Source organism: Salvelinus namaycush, chromosome 24 (assembly GCF_016432855.1).
Source record: "Salvelinus namaycush isolate Seneca chromosome 24, SaNama_1.0, whole genome shotgun sequence".
Taxonomy (NCBI): domain Eukaryota; kingdom Metazoa; phylum Chordata; class Actinopteri; order Salmoniformes; family Salmonidae; genus Salvelinus; species Salvelinus namaycush.
This window is the reverse complement of record NC_052330.1, coordinates 15385900-15406209: the sequence shown is the minus strand read 5'-3', so window position 1 is coordinate 15406209 and position 20310 is coordinate 15385900. Positions and strand designations below refer to the sequence as shown.

Genomic DNA, 20310 nt, shown 5'->3' with positions numbered 1-20310 from the left:
ACGAAATAAATGGATAAATAATCTGAACTGTTCAAACTGACTTCATTGCCAAATTAGAGCTATCCCACTATGTGAACTTCATCTCCGAGGTACAACACAAATGCTTGTAAAAAAACAACATTCATAACAAAAAACCACAGGCTCTATAAAAGGATTTTCGTGCAACTGTTTTACATCTCTATGGTGACATTTCAAGTACAGCTTGCTTCTTTGCCCTCTCCTCAGGAACGAGCCTATTTGCTGTCATTGTGCGTGCACGAGCTACCATTGTTTGTTTGTGTAGCGACATGTTGAAAATGGCGGAGGGGAGAGAGCTACGCGACATAAAGAGTCAAATATTAGTAAACCGTGAATGACAATTTCAAAAGGCGCAAATTGGATTTCGTAATAACTTAATTTTTTAAGGAGATACGGAGTAATGTATAGCTGAAAACAGCGACATTATTTTGAAACTGGCTTTGAATTAGCTAACATTGCTAATTTCGCTAGCTTCAATAGTGTGATTTTTACTCGCAGGCTTGTTTGTCAACATTAGCCAACAACCATGTTCTCCCTGGCTTGTGTCAAACTACAGCGCCAGACCACATTATCCATAGCGTGTGGAAGACATTGATTCATGGAGCGGCAGAACAGAAAACCAAGGCACCCGAACTAGCTGGCACTGGCCGCCCAATTTACGGGCTTTACTGTAAAATATTTACATCCGAATTAGCCAATTTATGCATGGATATTGAGCGTCTAACTTTAATCAACGACAGATTGCATTGGAATTGAATAAATATAGAAGATAAATACCAACGTATACGGAGATTTAGGCAGGTAAGTCAGCACAACACCCTGCAGAACTGCCGCAAAATAGTTTGGACTAAACCAGATTTAGCCGCGGACTGCGAACAAGCCAGCTAACGTTAGCTAGTAGCGAAGGATCAAACGTGAAGTGGGCCAGTTAGCCAGCTAACGTTGACCTTCCAATAAATCATTCAATTGAAACCATGTATTTGATACCGATATATTAAGACGTTAATTTGTGAGATTGCAAACAAGTTGATTTGTTTGAGAAGTTTGTTGCATGTAAGGAAGACAGCTATCGCCAACGTTGAATCCTTGACCCAGTAGATGTGATTGGAAATGTCTCGTTATGTAGTAGAGCACGTGTCTCTTGTTTGCCAGATGGCGAACTATCTGTACTTAAAATGCAATCTTCGATTCTATTAATTGTTTTCATTAGCTACATTAGTGGCCCTATTTGGTTAATCAAACATTATAGTACCGTTTGGATTAAGCGCGACCACGCTGGGAAGTCAAAGTTCTCCCTACCTAGCCATTGATACATGGTGAATTGGGCGTATTTTTATTGGCCACGGTAGCTAATCAATTAGGAATCAATTTGTGACGACGGTAACTTCATTGACAGGTTTGCACCTGCAACTGCGTGATTGGACTGGAGGGTGAGGCTCAATTATGGAATTACGGACGTTGCTTTGGCCACACCACCAGTGAGGCATTGCCTTCAGTCAAATTCAAGTACATGTAGTGACATTATCCTCAGTTGTGGACGGTCTTTTGTTACACATAGTATTTTATACCATGGCATTATTGAATCATTGTTTTTGATTGGCATTCTAGAGCATGCATTAGTTCCCTTTATAGAGTAACACAGTATGAGTCATAAAACCTAGTGTCAAACAAGGAAATGGTTCTAATAATTATTCCACCATTCATTTTCCCCATATGGTATTTTAGAAACACTTAAAGTAAGGGCTGTGTTTTTTGTAGGCCTACCCTGGCGTGACGTTTTGATAACTGTGTAAATCTCTCTAGGACAAGGTGTCTGATCAATATATTCGCTTGTATTTACCCCCCCCCCAATTAAATGCTAATATGGCTATCAAAGAACTACAAATGCCATGATCAGGACGACACTACCAAATCGAGGCAAAGGTAAGAATCTCTGGATTAACTATCTAATAAATATGCTACATTTCTTTAAATTTGACAATCCTGTGAACTCTCGTGTGGCAGTTTTAAATTGACACTACCTGTTAGCAAAGGTGTCAATTGGGGTGGCGTGCTGGGATTTGTAGTTTTGCATGATGTCTACTTTGATGCTAATTAGCATTTTCGATTCTGAGAGTAAATGGAGCCAAATAAATTAATAAGTCACCCTGTCCTAGAGAGATGTACATGGTCAGCAAAACGTCTTGCCAGGGTTAGCCTACACGAAACACAGCCCTTATTTTAAGTGTTTCTAAAGTTCCCTATGAAAAATGAATGGTGGCAAAATGATTGGAAGCATGTCCCTGTTTGACCGCTGGGTTTTATGGGTATTATGACACCTCCACTGTGGGGCTCTATTTGCATGGTAGAATTCAATGGCTATGGTTCATTTTATGTTTGAGCTGCTTTTGAAAACAAAAGTCAAATTGAAAACATTGGCATTGTTGAATCAGATTTTTATAATAGCAAGCTAGGACTGATGGTTTGGTTAACTAAACTAGCAAGTCTGTTTGGTTACCAATGCAACTACTGTCACTATCTAGTGAACTTGCTAGCTACTTCAGTGGATGTTGAACACATTTCTAGCTGCAAATGTGTTAAATTATAGCCATGGTATAAAAGGGATAATCAACTCGTGGCTCTATGCGTTCTCTGGAAAATAAGGCAACTCCGTGGAAGCTTAGTTCAACTCTGCTAGCGTGTCGTAGAACACACCTTCCTCATCGTTCATTATTTTCTATAGAATGCATATCCTCTTCATTATCCCTTAGGAAATGTATTGAATTCTTATTAGCTTTGTGGGGGAGGATCTAAGAATCCATATTTTAATTTGGGTTTCTTTATGCACATATTTGGTTGTAAATGCAGTGCAATTAGGATAGGCTGAGCAAAAAGTGTGTGTGTAGGCTATAGGCTACTTGCCTAGGCGGCGGTGTTTAGACATGCAGCCTAATTCTGATCTTTTTTTTCACTAATTGGTTTTTTGACCAATTAGATCAGCTCTGACAAATTTCTAATGTGAAAAGATATGATGTGATTGGTCAAAAGACTGAAGTCAATGCAATCAGGCCTCAGCTATGCAGGTCAAAGTTGGTACTCTTCACCAGCAGTTTCATTTGCTTTTGGTTGTCGCACTGCTATCAAGCTCCGGAACAAATAGGTCATATTTGACTACTAGTTTGCACTCCTTTATCATATCTTAATACTCTTTATTTCCCCCGTCTGGATTTATTTCCTCTTGCTGAAAGAGAGTAAGAAATGTATCACACATTAGGACGGTGGGTGGGTTTGGGTAATAAACAATATGTCGCAAGAATAGACAACCTTGTTACCTGCAACATTCCAGCACAGTAGCAGATTAATTTATATGGCCATGGCCTTGATTTGAGCATTTCTCAGAAGAGGGAGACAGGGAAATACAATAACAATGTGTCAGTCATGTGTCATAAAAGAGGGGAAGATGGTCAGGGTTTAGGATAGATTCATTTTGAACTATTTGTGACATAATTTTGATTTGTAGGCTTAAAGTGTCAATCAGCAGTTGAAACAATAACAAAGTGACTCCCTGACCCCTGTTTCGGTAACAAGCTGAGGGATGGGGCTGGAGAAGCATCACCACTCTCATATACAGAGCTATGGATGCAAGGACTGATCATGATATCAAAATTATAGTTTTGACCATGTTTTGCAGCTATATAGTGTTTGTTTACATTTACTTTGTTTACAAACATTGGAGTAAAACAAGCATTTATTTTGGTTTCTGGTGGGGTACGACAGATGAACTAAGCTCAAGAGACATTTCTAATTTATATTCTTTAAGAATCCATGGATACATATCATTAATCTATTAGTCCTAAAATAGATGTAGTAACCTCTGACTGCCCCTTTAATATTAAAGCATATTCATAATGTAGGTAGAGAATGTGGTGGGAGCTAAATCAGACCAGGTCTTTTAAGATCTGCCTAAAATGTACATTTAAGCACAACCATTCTCGACAGCCTTTTCAGTGTAGTTATGTTTAAAGCATTCCTTTTCACAAGCTTAGTGAGGAATTCGTTTTTTAACCCAAGGCACCTGCATTAGTGTGCATGGGTTAAAAGGCGAAAAGCTTCATATTCATATAGGCTAAATTATTTTGGTAATATTATAGTGATGAAATGGTAAGATTGATTTTACATTGGTGTTTTTAATGGACAAGCATGATCCAAAACCTTGTGAGGATGATCAGATTTCTGTGTGTGTGTGGTGGAGAGGAATGGAGCGGGTGCTCAGCTGTGTCTCCACAGCCGTCAGAGAGCTGACCTACATTCTCCTCTCCCTGGAAAAAAGCTTGTGCAGCAGGCTGTGTGAATTTGTGGGGGTAGGGAAGGAAATAGAGGGAGAGATCGAGGGAAGAGAGCGCTGTGGCGCATTCACTGATTTTGAGCTGAAGAACCAGATCCCAGTGTCCCATTAATTATTTTATCGGGGCATGCTAGGAAGGGAACTGAGACAACCGTTCGTACAGTGGAACTGTACTGCGGGAGTGAGATGCTTGGCTGTGGTTTGGCAGGCAGTGTGACTGACTCCCATGGGCCTCCCTTTAACTTGTTGTGGTGAAGAGAACATTTTCTTTCTTCTCACATACAGTAGCATCTGCTGACTGGATCCGTGCCCTCAGGAGTCATTTGAAACAGATTTGAGAAACGGTAGTGAAAATCTCACTCCAAAAGTTCAAAGTACAGGATGTTGTAAAAGGTGAAGTGCGAGAGGAACATCAGTCAGTGTTAACTGCCTGCTGCATCATGCCTCCTGTGTCTGGAGACGGTTTTGTAGCGGGTGTGGTATCACTCCTTTAGGCTCAATTTTATTCTAATAGAGCATCTATTAGCCTATTTGTTGAAAAGTCTGGTTGGTTTTACTTCAGCAGGGCAGATGGGGAGCAATGTATCGCCTGTCAGTGATGTCATATTTCCTCACCATGGAGGGATGAGCTGTAGGCTATAGGCTGATATCACATATAGTCACAAACGTGCCACGGTAAGCGGCGAATGTCTCATAGACCTCAATGGGAGAAGGGGGGCAAAACGCAAGCCATTTTGCAAGCGACGCGGTTCATGGCGCTTGCTCCCGTGAACGGCGCCACTGGCTCGGTGCTAGAGGTGCCAGAAGTTTCAATTAGCTGAAGGCTTGAGCAGCTGCCATGCATGGTGGACCAGTAAGCATCGTTCATCTTGTCAGCCTGTCCCAGATGCTCCTCTAGTAAACACTAAAGTCTCTCTCTCTTTTCCCTTCTCTCTCGAGGTCCAGCTCGCTACCTCCTCCCCCAGTGGGATGGTGCTGCATGACAGGGAGGCCTTGGCGCCGTAGCCCCCTCTCCTGGATCCTGCCCGCCCCACCACCACCCCCCTCAGAGCAGAGGACCACCACCACAGCAGCCCCGCCCATGAGTCACCCTCTGGAGCCCTAGATCAAGTAACTGTGACCCCCTTCTTCCCCTTATATATACTGTACTTACCTCAATTGCATCCCCTGGTTCCGGTCTATGTTTTTGCTACATAGGCGGGGTTCCTCGCCTGTCCCCTTAACTAGCTTTCTCTGAATAAAGGCCCGGTTTATCATGAATTCGTAGACATATTGGATTGATTGATCAATTAGCTTATTCATCTAACTCTCTTCAACTCTTCCCCCCTACAGTGTGTTGAAAGAGTGAATATTAATACTTCAAAATGTCCTCGGTATGATCTTTTTTTTCTTCTAGCAGTGATCATTAGGAAGTTGATAGAACAATATTGCAGAAACCTGACTAGACTGACTTAGTCACTGTTATATTGTTTACACCCTGGTAGCCAGTCCTTACAGATGAGCAAGGGGGACAAAGAGAGACAGGTCAGGTCATTGTGCTGCTAAACCCCTTGTCCATACAGGGAGTGTTCAGTGCAGGAACAACACAATACCGATGAGGCTTGTATCTATCTATATATGCTGCTGCCTGTCGCATGTAATCACAATTCTGTAGCACAGAATCAACCAAACTAGGATATGCTGATAGGAGTCATGCTCCATACAGGATAGGAAAGAAACTTTTTTGCAATGGCATTTTTTTGACCTCGTGAACTCATTTTCAGGGGCATTTTGAGGCATTTCCAGGGCATTTTCATTTGCGATCACTAAACCGAACTTGGCCTACCTAGAAAACATTTTCTGCAAAAGCTTGTGAAAGCTCTTGCATGTCAAAGGTACTGGCGTTTCGCGGAAAGCTTTACTGAACATTGTGGTGGCACTATCTTGAGTGGTCTTGACCCCCACCCAATTAGCATTCCATCTCTCGATTGTTGAGTTGTTTACCGTTGTTTTGACGGTTGACTTGCTCAGCTCAGTGGTAGAGGTTTTTTTTCTACTTCTGCTGTCGCTGATGTTTGCGCCGTTGTTTTTTAATTACACGGAACAAAAATATAAACGCAACATGCAATAATTGTAAAGATTTTACTGAGTTACAGTTCATATAAGTAAATCAGTCAATTCTATAAATTCATTAGGCCCTAATCCATGTATTTCACATGACTCGGAATACAGATATGCATCTATTGATCAGATAACTTTTTAAAAAGTAGGGGAGTGGATCAGAAACCCAGTCAGTATCTGGTGTGATCACCATTTACCTCATGCAGCGCAACATCTCCTTCACATAGAGTTGATCAGGTTGTTGATTGTGGCCTGTGGAATATTGTCGCACTCTTATTCAATGGCTATGTGAAGTTGCTGGATATTGGCGGGAACTGGAACACGCTGTTGTACAATGGGTGACATGTCTGGTGAGTATGTAGGTCATGGAAAAACTGGGACTTTTTCAGCTTCCAGGGATTGTGTACAGAACCTTGTGACATGGGGCCGTGCATTATCATGCTGAAACATGAGGTGATGGGGGCGGATGAATGGCAACAATGGGCCTCAGGAATTCCTCACAGTATCTCTGTGCGTTGAAATTGCCATCGATAAGATGTGTTCATTGTCCTTAGATTATGCCTGCCCATACCATAACCCCACTGCCACCATGGGGCACTCTGTTCACAACGATGACATCTGCAAACCGCTCGCCCACACGACATCTGTCATCTGCCTGGTACAGTTGAAACCGGGATTCATCTGTGAAGGGCACACTTCTTCAGCATGCCAGTGGCCATTGAAGGTGAGCATTTTCCTACTGAAGTCGGTTAAAATGCCGAACTGCAGTCAGGTCAAGACCCTGGTGAGGACGACGATCACGCAGATGAGTGTCCCCGAGACGGTTTCTGACAGTTTGTGCAGAAATTCTTCAGTTGTGCAAACCCACAGCTTCATCAGGTGCCCGGGTAGCTCGTCTCAGACCATCCTGCAGGTGACGAAGCCGGATGTGGAGGTCCTGGGCTGGCGTGGTTACACGTGGTCTGCTGTTGCGAGGCTGGTTGAACGTACTGCCAAATTCTCTAAAACAACGTTGGAGGTAGAGAAACATTACATTCTCTGGCAAACGATTCCTGCATTCAGCATGCCAATCACACCAATCTGTGACATTTGTAGTGGCCTTTTATTGTCCCCAACTCATGGTGCCCCTGTGTAATGATCATTCCGTTTAATCAGCTTCTTGAGATGCCACACCTGTCAGGTGGATGGATTATCTTGGCAAAGGAGAAATGTTCACTAACAGGGATGTAAACAAATTTGTGCACAACATTTGAGAAAAATAAGCTTTTTGTGCAAATGTAAAACGTCTGGGATTTTTTATTTCAGGTTATGATACACGGGACCAACATTTATTTGTATTTTTTTCAGTGTATAAATGGCTCCAATCTAATATAAAAATCTGTTAATATTACATATTACCTCCGGTACAAAGGCTGGGTGACAGGTCGAGAAGGGGGAGCAGGGTCTTGATGTTGCTACGGAGGCCAGTGTATAGTTTGGGCGTTTCACAGATTGAATTTTTGATTATTATTACCTGAGGTGCCCATGCTGTGTGAGAAGGGGGGAGGAGGTTTGAAAAACAATCAGGTTGAACCCCCCCCCCCCCCCCCCCCCCCCCCCTCATGGCAACATCAGAGGGGCTGTGAACTACTGAAACACAGCACATTTTCACCCCCCCCCCACACACATACACAAATTAGCTGTGATTTGGTAGTTAACAGCCCCTCAGCTGTTGCCATGGAAATGTGAAATCTAACCCAGCCTACGCAGTATCGCTCCCTCATCTACTGTATGGTACTGCGCAATGAAATCTACTGAATCAAATACTGTATGTTGGGTGCATAACTAAATAATTTGTACAACTTTATATTTATATTCATTTCAGGATATTGTATATTTCCTATGGCGAAGTTTAAGTATTTTTCCGTTAGAAGAACACCAAGGCAAATTACGTCATATGACATTTACATTAACAGTGATTATGTATTTAACACAAGTGGATTACATAATCTTTGTATGGTTTAAGTGCTGTCTTTTCCTTTGAACCTTAAATCTTGAAGGTCTACTTTTAGCATAGCAAACAGTCCTTTTTAGAAAACTGGTTCATTATGAAGTAGGCTTTGTGGTAAATGCGTACCTGCTATTGAAACTCTCCTGCCACGCTCATGTGCACTTTTGACCCAAGTGTGTGTGGTAATTTGACAGCTGTACAAAGACAAAACAAAGTGAATGTTGTGACAGTTAAAATACAGTTTCTGGAGGTGCAGCAATGATTTTCTACTGTTAAACTACAGCTAAGTATAGGTAAGTACAGGGTATGTTATTAGTGTTAATACTGTTACTCCCTATAGGTTAACAACCCCACCCCATAATTTATTGGATTTTGAGGTAAGCTATCTATTTTTTCAGTGTTTCCAAGGCAACACTCCAAAACAATTCTAGCAAAAAGAGTTTCCCCTTTTTTAAACAAATTTACCAACTGAAGCTTGGCCTAAACCTACATCTAGGCTAAGTGCATCAATAACTAAAGAGTGTGAAGAGTACTGTCTACACATTCATGACCATGGGTTAGGTCAACAGAATTGCCTTATTTAAGTCAATTAAATGAAGCAATACAGTCTTCTGAGTTGTTTAGAAAAGTGGCTGAGTTAGTGGACAATGTCTCTTCGCTGCCTCACCATGAGATGAGTCTGTCCCTGTCAGCGTTTTAATGGGTCCTCAGTCAAATTTTAAAAGAGCCAATTAGTTCAGCCCAAATGGTAGTTTCATGAGTTTGAGTGTTTTTCTCTGAGGGCTATAGTGCTAGTGAAACAGTGTGAGATGTCACACACACACAGTACATCTGCCTCAGTTTGCACCTCAGGCCCGTGACTTCTCACCCCCGTCCTGCTGCTCCACGTGTGTGCGTATGTCTGTCTTCAAAACTGCTCCTAGTCTCACACCACGGCAGAACTCTCTACTCTAATCACCTAGCGGGTCACACTCACAGCTCACCAGATGTCTGACAAGGATCTGAGCATTGTATTGATGAGCTTCTTATCGTCTCCTCTGTCTCATCATCATTAAGCTAAGAGGGATCATTAAGTCAGTGGGACTGCGCAATGCTGCTTATATACCTGGCCTGTTATCATAGAGTGAGTGCATGATATGTGCCACTGATGCACTTGTTCTGTACTGCAGGGATCCTGTTATGTAAAAAGGTTTGAAGCCATAACTTTACACCGGGCCGTCAAAGTTTAGAAATAGTCGCACCGTATCCAATTCCTTAGCCGTAATTGGAACCATATTTTAGCTGTACTAGCTGTTGCCATAACAGTAGTCATAACTGTTGCCTTAAGTGTCTGTAAAGCCATAGCGGCAGTTAAGTGGTGCCATAAGCCATAAAAGTGTCCCTTCACGCTACGGCCATTGCCTTAGCCCAAACCCACGCCCATGCCCCAGCCACAACTGTTACAATAACCATAGCCATAATCTGTGCCATTATCCATAAGCTTTAGCCAAGCATAATATGTTACATCATCTCTGGCCATAAGCCTCAGCCAACCAGAACTGTAGCCATAACTTTGGCTGTGGCCCCTAGCCATTCTGGCAGGCAGGCTGCTGTACTGTTGTATCCTAGGCTGGGCCTCACTGCTAGGAGCCTGAGGAGAGGAGAGGACTGCTGCTGCACTGTAGCAGTGCTGTAGAGGTCTGACTGCACTGAGCCATTTCCTCCTCTGTGTAAACATCCTAAATCGGGGTGTAAACAGTGAGAGTGTGGAACAATACTCTGAGAGGGGCAGGGGGCCAGTCTGGTTTCCCTGAGGCTGTCCCTATATCCGCCCCAGCTGTAGGTAGGGGCAATCACGTAGGCATAGCTACCACCTGGCTCACCTAGCTGGAGCCTGCGGGGAGCGATTTACAGCCTATCGCTACACATACACATACGTGTTGCTGCACAGAGCAGCATGGCACTATACCCATGACCCATTGACGTTTCCTGATGTTCATTAGGAACTAGGAAGTGGATGCCTCAGAGGGGGCAGGAGAAGTGCAGGTCTGGAAGTGTGAGCAGATATGTGTGTGTGTGTGACAGCCAGGCAGGCTGATATGAGGGGGACTAGCTGAAGAATGAGGGCCTGTGAGAGGGAGACATGAGACCTGGGGGTCTGGTGAGTGGTGAAGGGCCAGCTCTGACCCAACCCGGACCGGCCTTTCAGACAGAAACAAATGCAGGAGGCCAAAGTGCGGCTCTAGCGACGATGATGAGGAGGATCAGATTGGTAATGTGGTGGGGGGGGTGTGTCTTTCTATGGAGATGTAGCCAAATGAGGCGTGAAACAAACACAGAATGGTTGGCATTCTGTCTGTATACTGTTGCTTTTTTTAAATGACACAATCTGTGTCTCTGCCTCTATCTTACTGTACTGACCCACGTTTTGAGGTCCCTTGAACATTTCACACAACATATGTGGATGTGCCTTAATTCTACAACTGCCTCTGTTTTGATGACTGCTGTAATTTGAATTTGGTTTGCAGAGCATTCAGAATACAGTACAGTGAAGATAAAGCGGTGCATTGAGTCATACAGTACAGACCCAGTTAGGCCTCTGTTAGTGCTTTCAGGAGAACTGTATACATTCTCCTGTTGTGTCCTATATTTCAGGGGGGAGGAACTCTGCAACAGTGACTGAGCAGCTTCTCATGGAGCAAACCATTTCTGCCAGGGAGAGAGGGGGTAGTCCTGTGTGCAGTAAAGCATGCGGGATGTCGGTTCCTAAAGTGTGCTCGCTGCTAAGCTCCCCAAGGCTCCTCCACGAGGGGTCTCTCGTTGTGAACTGTCCTCTCGCTGCCACAGTCTCCCTTTCTCCATTCACAGTGCCTGTGGGACTGATTTCATAACCATCCCCCCTCTCTTTCTCTCCGTGATGGGCTGTCCTTCTCTCAGTGCCATACGTTTCTTTTCTGTCTGTGAGGGAGGTGATTAGAGTACCTCCGCGTGAGCAAATGTGCGAGATCAGAAGAGCTCGGTGAAAGAGTGCAGGAAAAAGGAGAGAGAGCAAGCCTGCCTGTGGAATGGAAAGCTCTCGGCGGTGTTCTGCTTCTCCCAGAACCCTCAGAGGAGTTAGTGCTCTGTCTGTGGACTGCAGCTACTTCTTCTGCTCTCAGCCCACTCCATGAGGCTGCTGCCTGGCACCTGCGTGTTCCTCCTCTGACTGACTGACTGCCGAGCTCCTTTACGTCTCACACACACACACACACATACAGGCCAACGCTAGGCTGAGCTGGGCTTCAGGTGCGTGTATCTCTTACTGGGTCACTTTTTAAAAATCTTAATTTCTCTCCTTCTCTTTTCTTTTGACTTGAGCTAGTTGTTTACCTTCAGGTTACTGTGGTGTGTGTTTTCTGAGTAATGAGTGGGGAGGGGAGGGGGGGGGGGTGCGAGGCCTCTGGCTATTTGTGTTTGGGAATGAGTGAATAGGTAGCTATGTCTTTTGCAGAGTCTTGTAAGTGCCTGCACTCTTGGCTGAGGTGTGTTTAGTTTTCTCAGCCACCATTGAGCTTTAGGTGGGGAGAGGGATTTGCAGAGGTTACTCAGTGAGTCTTTAAACACACCTTGTTTTTAGCTTTTCTTCTCTCCACTCCACAGCATGTTGAGTTTGTGCTCAGCTCTCCCCCTGACCATGTGGTCTCAGGGGCTGTCACATGTGCTGCATTTTTGTCATGTAAATCAAATGCCTAGATGTTATTCAGTTAAGTCATAGCCTATGCATTACATACTTATGATTTATCCACCTAATTATAGTGCTTTCTTTTAATGTACATCTTTGGGCTACATTGTGACTTATCTTATACGTACAACACGGTCACCCTGGCGATCATTGATTGTGAAAGGAATTTTACACGGTGTAGCTGAACTTGAAAATGGCTAATTGTAATTCAAGGGGGAACTGATTTGGAAAGTGGCTTAGCTTTCATTAGGGAGTGTTAAAACCCAACATTTTAAAATGGGTCATAGTAAGAATGAAAAGGAGAGTTTAGGAGGAGAGGGAAAGGGCATTTCAGGGCACAGCTTGAGTTGTTGCCTTATTTTAACAAGCCGATCTTAAAGATGGGCTTATAGCCTAAAGTTATAGACCACGTTGACTTAAGAAAAATAATAAATAGGACACAGAGCGTACAAATCAGTCTTCCTATGTACTCACTTGAAGAACATAGGCTTTACGTAATAGCCAGTCAAAAGCAGCCTAGCCTAGTGTTTGTAAGAGAAAAAACATATCTTTGAGCTTAGTGGTTTGTGACAGGTGCCACCATGCCCCATGTTGTGTAACTGAGAGAGCAATTCAGCTGTGGCCCTATGGGCAGGCCGACGCAGTCAGACAGACAGGTCAGGATGTTTTAGCTTAGTGGCTCCGCTCAGCCACAAACCTCATGGAAATGACATCTTCCTTTAAAGTGGAGTGGTGTGGTGGCACACTGGCATGGAGCAGTGTGATTTGCCCATTGTCGCCAGGCCAGGAGATAACACACGCTGTGGTGAGTTCACTCAGTTATCTTGGCTCGCTTACAGGAAGTAGGGCCGAGGGCCTGTTGTGGCGATGGCGAGGGACAGCTAACCATAACAAACAGTAGGCCTAAGCGATCTCCCTGAGAGAAAGCAGATGATATGGAACAGCATGGAACCCAGGGGAAGAGATAAAGGCCTATGGGGAATGACGCAGAGAGCGATGTGGTGGAGAAGCAGGAGAAGCCACAAACCTAGAAGTGTCAGAGCATGAGATCATTACCGTCACTTAGTTTGAGTTTGTACTTTAGAAATCAGAGTGAAGGTTAAGTGTGATTTTATGCTGCGGTGCCTTCAGAAAGTATTCATCACTCCTTGACTTTGTCCACATTTTGTTGTGTTACAGCCTGAATTTAAAATGGATGAAATTTAGATTTTCTGTCACTGGCCTACACACAATACCCCATAATGCCAAAGTTTAATTATGTTTTTAGAAAGTTTTACAAATTAATAAAAAATGAAAAGCTCAAATCAAAGTTTATTTCTCACGTGCGCCGAATACAACAGGTGTAGATCTTAAAGTGATATGCTTATTTACAAGCCCTTAACCAACAATGCAAAGTAAAAAATAGGTATTAGGGAAACAATAGATAAGAAAAAAAAACTATAAAATATCAGTAGAGAGGCTATTTACAGGTGGTACCAGTACAGAATGCGGGGCACCGGTTAGTCGGGCTAATTGAGGTAATATGTACCTATAGTTAAAGTGACTATGCATAGATGATGATAAACAGAGTAGCAGCAGTGTAAAAGAGGGGGTTGGCGGGTGGGGGGGGGAGACACAATGCAAATAGTCCGGGTAGCGATTTGATTATCTGTTCAGGAGTCTTATGGCTTGGGGCTAAAAACTGTTTAGAAGCCTTTTGGTCTTAGACTTGGTGCTCTGGTACCGCTTGCCATGCAGTAGCAGAGAGAACAGTCTATGACTGGGGTGGCTGGGGTCTTTGACAATTATTAGGGCCTTTCTCTGACACCGCCTGGTATAGCGGTCCTGGATGGCAGGCAGCTTAGCCCCAGTGATGTACTGGGTCGTACGCACTACCCTCTGTAGTGCCTTGCGGTTGTAGGCCGAGCAGTTGCCATACCAGGCAGTGATGCAACCAGTCAGGATGCTCTCGATGTTGCAGCTGTAGAACCTTTTGAGGACCTATGCCAAATCCTTTCAGTCTCCTGAGGGGGAATAGGTTTTGTCGTGCCCTCTTCACGACTGTCTTGGTGTGTTTGGACCATTCTAGTTTGTTGGTGATGTGGACACCAAGGAACTTGAAGCTCTCAACCTGCTCCACTACAGCCCCGTCGATGAGAATGGGGGCGTGCTCGGTCCTCCTTTTCCTGTAGTCCACAATCATCTCCTTTGTCTTGATTATGTTGAGGAATAGGATGTTATTCTGGCACCACCCGGCCAGGTCTCTGACCTCCTCCCTATAGGCTGTCTTGTCGGTGATCAGGCCTACCACTGTTGCGTCGTCTGCAAACTTAATGATGGTTTGGAGTCGTGCCTGTCCATGCAGTTGTGGGTGAACAGGGAGTACGCACCCCTGAGGGGCTCCAGTGTTGAGGATCAGCGTGGCAGATATGTTGCTACCTACCCTCACCACCTGGGAGCGGCCCATCAGGAAGTCCAGGATCCAGTTGCAGAGGGAGGTGTTTAGTTCCAGGATCCTTAGCTTAGTGATGAGCTTTGAGGGCACTGTGGTGTTGAAAGCTGAGCTGTAATCAATGAATAGCATTCTCACGTAGGTGTTTGTTTTTTTCGAGGCGGGAAAGGGCAGTGTGGAGTGCAATAGAGATTGCATCGTCTGTTTGAGCGGTATGCAAATTGGAGTGGGTCTAGGGTTTCTGGGATAATGGTGTTCATGTGAGCCATTACCAGCATTGTAAAGCACTTCATGGCTACGGACGTGAGTGCTACAGGTCTGTAGTCATTTAGGCAGGTTACCCTAGTGTTTTTGGGCACAGGGACTATGGTGGTCATCTTGAAGCATGTTGGTATTACAGACTCAATCAGGGCCATGTTGATAATGTCAGTGTAGACACCTGCCAGTTGGTTAGCACATGCCCGGCGCACACGTCCTGATAATCCGCCTGGCCCAGTGGCCTTGTGAATGTTCACCTGTTTATAGGTCTTACTCACGTCAGCTACGGAGAGGGTGATCACACAGTCGTCCGGAACAGCTGATGCTCTCATGCATGCCTCAGTGTTGCTTGCCTCGACGCGAGCATAGAAGTGATGTCACTTGGCAGCTCGCGGCTGTGCTTCCCTTTTGTAGTCTGTAATAGTTTGCAGGACCTGCCACATCCGACAAGCGTCAGAGCAGGCATAGTACGAGTCAATCTTAGTCCTGTATTGAGGCTTTGCCTGTTTGATGGTTCGTCGGAGGGCATAGCAGGATTTCTTATAAGCTTCCGGGTTAGAGTCCCGCACCTTGAACGCAGCAGCTCTACCCTTTAGCTCATCCCAAATGTTGCCTGTAATCCATAGCTGCTGGTTGGGTTATGTATGTACAGACACTGGGGGGACGATGTCCTCGATGCACTTATTGATAAAGCCAGTGACTGATGTGGTGTACTCCTCAATGCCATGGGAAGAATCCCGGGAACATGTTCCAGTCTGTGCTAGCAAAACAGTCCTGTATTTTAGCATCTGCTTCATCTGACCACTTTTTTATAGACCGAGTCACTGGTGCTTCCTGCTTACATTTTTGCTTGTAAGCAGGAATAAGGAGGATAGAATTATGGTCAGATTTGCCAAATGGAGGGTGAGGGAGAGCTTTGTATGTGTCTCTGTGTGTGGAGTAAAGGTGATCTAGAATTATTTTTGCGCTCTGGTTGTGCATTTAACATGATGATAGAAATGAGGTAAACTGATTTATGTTTCCCTGCATTAAAGTCCCCAGCCACTAGGAGCGCCGCCTCTGGGTGAGCGATTTCCTGTTTGCTCATTTCCTTATACAGCTGACTGAGTGCGGTCTTCGTGCAAGCATCCGTCTGTGGTGGTACGAAAAAAATAGATAAACTCTCTTGGCAAATAGTGTGGTCTGCAGCATATCATGAGATGCTCTACTTCAGGCGAGCGAAATCTAGAGACTTCCTTAGATTTCGTGCACCAGCTGTTGTTTACAAATACACACAGACCCCCCCCCCCCCCCCCCCCCCTGTCCGTCCATCCATCTTACCGGAGTGTGCTGTTCTATCTAGCCAGTGCAGCGTATATCCCGCCAGCTGAATGTTTTCCATGTTGCCATTCAGCCACAATTCGGTGAAACATAAGATATTACAGTTTTTGATGTGCCGTTGGTAGGATATTCGTGATCGTACATCGTCTAATTTATTGTCCGATGGGTGATTTCCCACTCGCCGTCGGTGGATCCTTACAAGGCACCCCGCCCTGTGTCCTCTCTACCAAATTCACATTTCGGCAGGACAAATATCATACACCCAAGACACGATAACCTCTCACCATTACAATAACAGGGAAGGTTAGCTTTTTGGGGGGGAGGGGTGTGTATGATATTTGTGCATCTAACTTTCTCACTCATTATTCATGATTCATTCAGGACTATCCATAATCATAGTAGCATCCATATTAATGTAGAAGTGTTTAGAAACATATTATATTCTTATTTTCAATAAAAGTGACTCCAAAATGACGCAATACATTATTTACCATTAATTTCTATTGTGCACACAACCAAAACAAACCAGTAAATGCATCCAATAAGTTTTTAGAGTCACACACTTGATTTAATCATTATGTGCTAGGAATATGGGACCAAATACTAAACTTTATACACGTATAAGTGAATTTGTCCCGGTACTTTTGGTCCCCTAAAATGGGGGGACTATGTACAAAAAATGATGTAATTTCTAAACGGTTTACCTGATATGGATGAAAATAAACTAAAATTAAAACTGACAGTCTGCACTTTAACCATTGTATCATTTCAAATACAAACTGCTGGAGTGCAGAGCCAAAACAACAAAACAATTGTCACTGTCCCAATACCATTGGAGCTTACTGTAGGTCATAAATATATATATATCTCAGCAAAAAAAGAAACGTCCTCTCACTGTCAACTGCGTTTATTTTCAGCACACTTAACATGTGTAAATATTTGTATGAACATAACAAGATTCAACAACTGAACAAAAACTAAAAAAACTGAACAAGTTCCACAGACATGTCACTAAACGAAATGGAATGTGTCCCTGAACAAAGGGGGGGTCAAAATCAAAAGTAACAGTCAGTATCTGGTGTGGCCACCAGCTGCATTTGGGGCGGCAGTGCATATCCTCCTCATGGACTGCACCAGATTTGCCAGTTCTTGCTGTGAGATGTTACCCCACTTTTCCACCAAGGCACCTGCAAGTTCCCAGACATTTCTGGGGGGGAATGGCCCTAGCCCTCACCCTCTGATCCAACAGGTCCCAGACGTGCTCAATGGGATTGAGATCCGGGCTCTTCGCTGGCCATGGCAGAACACTGACATTCCTGTCTTGCAGGAAATCAGGCACAGAACGAGCAGTTTGGCTAGTGGCATTGTCATGCTGGAGGGCCATGTCAGGATGAGCCTGCAGGAAGGGTACCACATGAGGGCGGAGGATGTCTTCCCTGTAACACACAGCGTTGAGATTGCCTGCAATGACAACAAGCTCAGTCCGATGATGCTGTGACACACCGCCCCAGACCATGACGGACCCTCCACCTCCAAATCGATCCCGCTCCAGAGTACAGGCCTCGGTGTAACGCTCATTCCTTCGACGATAAACGCGAATCCGACCATCACCCCTGGTGAGACAAAACTGCGACTCGTCAGTGAAGAGCACTTTTTGCTAGTCCTGTCTCGTCCAGCGACGGTAGGTTTGTGCCCATAGGCGACGTTGATGTCTGGTGAGGACCTGCCTTACAACAGGCCTACAAGCCCTCAGTCCAGCCTCTCTCATCCTATTGCGGACAGTCTGAGCACTGATGGAGGGATTGTGCGTTCCTGGTGTAACTCGGGCAGTTGATGTTGCCATCCTGTACCTGTCCCGCAGGTGTGATGTTTGGATGTAACGATCCTTTGCAGGTGTTGTTACACGTGGTCTGCCACTGCGAGGACGATCAGCTGTGCGTCCTGTCTCCCTGTAGCGCTGTCTTAGGCGTCTCAAAGTACGAACATTGCAATTTATTGCCCTGGCCACATCTGCAGTCCTCATGCCTCCTTGCAGCATGCCTAAGGCACATTCCCACAGATGAGCAGGAACCCTGTGCATCTTTCTTTGGGTGTTTTTCAGAGTCAGTAGAAAGGCCTCTTTAGTGTCCTAAGTTTTCATAACTTTGACCTTAATTGCCTACCATCTGTAAGCTGTCAGTGTCTTAATGACCATTCCACAGCTGCATGTTAATTAATTGTTTATGGTTCATTGAACAAGCAGTGAAGTTATTTGTATTGTTATGAATTATCTTTGAAGGACAGGGTCATGAAAAAGGACGTTTGTTTTTGTGCTGAGTTTATATGTATGTATGTATGTATGTATGTATGTATGTATGTATGTATGTATGTATGTATGTATGTATGTATGTATGTATGTATGTATGTATATATATCGTTCTCAACTAACATCAAGGCGGTGACCCGTTCCTGTAGGTTCATGCTCTACAACATTCGCAGAGTACGACCCTGCCTCACACAGGAAGCGGCGCAGGTCCTAATCCAGGCACTTGTCATCTCCCGTCTGGACTACTGCAACTCGCTGTTGGCTGGGCTCCCTGCCTGTGCCATTAAACCCCTACAACTCATCCAGAACGCCGCAGCCCGTCTGGTGTTCAACCTTCCCAAGTTCTCTCACGTCACCCCGCTCCTCCGCTCTCTCCACTGGCTTCCAGTTGAAGCTCGCATCCGCTACAAGACCATGGTGCTTGCCTACGGAGCTGTGAGGGGAACGGCACCTCCGTACCTTCAGGCTCTGATCAGGCCCTACACCCAAACAAGGGCACTGCGTTCATCCACCTCTGGCCACCTCTCCTCCCTACCTCTGAGGAAGTACAGCTCCCGCTCAGCCCAGTCAAAACTGTTCGCTGCTCTGGCACCCCAATGGTGGAACAAACTCCCCCACGACGCCAGGTCAGCGGAGTCAATCACCACCTTCCGGAAACACCTGAAACACCACCTCTTTAAGGAATACCTAGGATAGGATAAAGTAATCCTTCTAACCCCCCCCCCCCCCCCCCCTTTAAAAGTTTAGATGCACTATTGTAAAGTGGTTGTTCCACTGGATATCATAAGGTGAATGCACCAACTTGTAAGTCGCTCTGGATAAGAGCGTCTGCTAAATGACTTAAATGTAAATGTGTATATATATATATATATAAACTAATTTCCTGACATTTAATCCTAGTAAAAATTCCCTGTTAGGTCAGTTAGGATCACCACTTTATTTTAAGAATGTGAAATGTCAGAATAATAGCAGAGAATGATTTATTGCAGCTTTTATTTATTTCATCACATTCCCAGTGGGTCAGAAGTTTACATACACTCAATTAGTATTTGTTAGCATTGCCTTTAAATTGTTTAACTTGGGTAAAACGTTTCAGGTAACCTTCATCAAGCTTCCCACAATAAGTTGGGTGAATTTTGGACCATTCCTCCTGACAGAGCTGCTGTAACTGAGTCAGGTTTGTAGGCCTCCTTGCGCGCACACGCTTTTTCAGTTCTGCCCACACATTTTCTGTAGGTTTGAGGTCAGGGCTTTGTGATGGCCACTCTAATACCTTGACTTTGTTGTCCTTAAGCCATTTTGCCACAACTTTGAAGGAAGTATGCTTGGGGTCATAGTCCATTTGGAAGACCCATTTGCGACCAAGCTTTAACTTCCTGACTGATGTCTTGAGATGTTGCATCAATATATCCACATAATTTTCCTGCCTCATGAAGCCATCTATTTTGTGAAGTGCACTAGTCCCTCCTGCAGCAAAGCACCCCCACAACATGTTGGTGCTACCCCCGTGCTTCACGGTTGGGATGGTGTTCTTTGGCTTGCAAGTCTCCCCCTTTTTCCTCCTAACATAAAGATGGTCATTATTGCCTAACAGTTCTATTTTTGTTTCATCAGACCAGAGGACATTTCTCCAAAAAGTACGATCTTTGTCCCCATGTACAGTTGCAAACTGTAGTCTGGCTTTTTTATGGCGGTTTTGGAGCAGTGGCTTCCTTGCTGAGCGGCCTTTCAGGTTATGTCGATATTGGACTCGTTTTACTGTGGATATAAATACTTTTGTACCTGTTTACGCCAGCATCTTCACAGGGTCCTTTGCTGTTGTTCTGCGATTGATTTGCACTTTTCACACCAAAGTACGTTCATC

The 20310-nt window shown here is 44.6% G+C and overlaps 1 long non-coding RNA gene across 1 annotated transcript; it reads left to right on the top strand.

Moving 5' to 3' along the window:
* Positions 1 to 290: 290 nt before the first annotated feature.
* On the top strand, positions 291 to 18633 carry LOC120019500. The gene is made up of 3 exons (XR_005472337.1): positions 291 to 819; positions 5282 to 5452; positions 18596 to 18633. It is a non-coding gene; the product is annotated as an uncharacterized LOC120019500 (long non-coding RNA).
* The last annotated feature ends 1677 nt before the right edge of the window (positions 18634 to 20310 follow it).